This window comes from Oratosquilla oratoria, chromosome 5 (genome assembly GCF_046742065.1).
Source record: "Oratosquilla oratoria isolate Oo_2021 chromosome 5, ASM4674206v1, whole genome shotgun sequence".
Lineage (NCBI taxonomy): Eukaryota > Metazoa > Arthropoda > Malacostraca > Stomatopoda > Squillidae > Oratosquilla > Oratosquilla oratoria.
In genome coordinates, this window is record NC_134781.1 from 10,913,882 (window position 1) to 10,916,381 (window position 2,500).

The following is a 2,500-nucleotide window of genomic DNA, read 5'->3' on the forward strand; positions in this document are numbered from 1 at the left end:
CTACAGAAGGCAATATCACTCTAAGAAAGAGAGAAAAATACGACAATAAGCTCTGTCATAACAAGCTTGCCATTCATTTTAATGAAGTATGCTTGAGGTAAAACCTCCTGCCCATTTACACTATGAATATATATATATAAATATATATATATATATATATACATATATATATATATATATGTATATGTATATATATATATGTATATATATATATATATATATATATATATGTGTGTGTGTGTGTATATATATACATACATGAATATTATATGTAAGAGAAGAAGAGGGAAAATACACAAATAGAACGAAAGTTCTGCACAATAGTCTCAGCAGGAGGCAAAGAAAAATTGTAGAACCTCTATACATGGCCAATAATAAATGTACGAACAATAGAGTAGGTGACATCAAATTATCAGAGAAAATATCACGGCATGCATCAAGATAGAAAAAGACGTTTCATCAGATTATCAGAAGCACCCCACGGAGTGTCAGTACGACCAATACGTAGGTGTTCGAGACTCCTTGAACTCAAACCTATTGACCTATCCTTATTCAACACCCACACATTTTCTATATATATTGCCAGTTTTTCCGTAGTGTAAACATTCTTTCTGAAGAAATACCATAGTGCGAAACTAGTAAAAAAAAAAATCTCGTTCTATTTTTGTGTTTTCAAAAAAAGTTTCCCTTCTCTTGTGGGAATTTTGCATTTTTGTATCACGATGATGTGATTGCTTGCATATATATATATATATATATATATATATATATATATATATATACCTTGTCTATGTATATATACATGTACAACATTGAATGGGTCCCAGTGATTAGCGATACATTTTAACAACCACAATAAACTTTAATTCTAAGCCATTTCAATTTCAGCATGCTGGCCTTTGATGGCTTAGAATTAAAGTGCATTGTGGCTGTTAATATATATATATATATATATATATATATATATATATATATATATGTATACAGTATATATATATATATATATATATATGTGTGTGTGTGTGTGTGTGTGTGTGTGTGTGTGTGTGTGTGTGTGTGTGTGTGTGTATATATATATATGTGTGTGTGTGTGTGTGTGTGTGTGTGTGTGTGTGTGTGTGTGTGTGTGTGTGTGTTGATTTAAATACTAGCGGAATGCATCTGAACAACTCTTAAATCACTTTATGGTCACTCAGTACCGTATGGTCATTCTCAGAAATTTAAGACTGAGAAATCTTTATTTAATTCATGCAATGGCTTAAAAAGAAATGTTTACACTCTTGTTACACAGAAGTGCCACGTACGCACACTTGCAAGTAAACGTACATACATGCACATGTTGACAATGCGAAAGTAGTTATACAAACGCAGACACGTGCACACAAACTTGTGCATACTATCACACGTACACGCACACACACACACACACACAAACACACAGTCGTACACTCAGTCACACATACACACACACACACACACATACACACACACACACACACACACACACACACACACACATACACACACGCATATATATATATATACACAAACACAGTCACACACTCAGTCTCTCTCTCTCTCTCTCTCCTTCACACACACACACGCGCGCACACACACACACACACACACACACACACACACACGCGCGCGCGCGCGCGCGTACATATACACGTATACAGTAATTCTACTCGCCAACATATACTGTCAGTGCATGTTTAGAGCAATTTGACGTGCAAATGTTATTGTTGATTATTGAAATGTTCTGCAATTTGCTTTCAATTGCTTCTGAACCCTTCCACTACGTTCTCCCCCTCTCTTCCATTCCCCGCTTGCCACACTTTCTTATTCTCTCCTTTCTGAAGACAACGTATGACCTCTTCCTTGCTTGTCTAAAAGACGCTGCTGAGCTGAATAAAACAGTCTGGTGTTAACTATTTATGACCAAAATGTTTTCTGGTTGTATGTGTTTTCAGAGAGGAAGAGAAAAGGTGTTTGAATGTGTTTGAGATGAGGTGTCTGAGAAGTATGATGGGGGTTACTAGGTTAGATAGAGTGAGAAATGAGGAGGTGAGGAGAAGAGCGGGGGTGAAAAGGGAGTTGGGAGATAGGGTTGATGAAAGAGTATTAGTGTGGTTTGGACACATGGAAAGAATGAGTGAAGAAAGACTAGTATAGGAGGTATGGAAGGCAGATGTGGAGGGATTGAACATGAGGGGACGTCCTAGGATGAGGTGGATGGATGGGGTGAAGGGGGCTTTGGGGAAGAGGGGAATGTCTATTGAAGAAGGACGGGAGAGGACAGAAAACAGGGGTGAATGGAGAATGGTTGTATATGGATGATGTTGTGATGCATTAGGTGGAATGGGCGGGGGGATGGGGGGTGAGGTAGTATGTGTGAGCAAAATTTGACGCAGCCCGAAGGGATTTCTCCCCGTCTTCACCTTTTATGCATGGGGGGGACGGAGAGGGGGTTCGCCGATTTAATGAAGCGGCCTTGCTG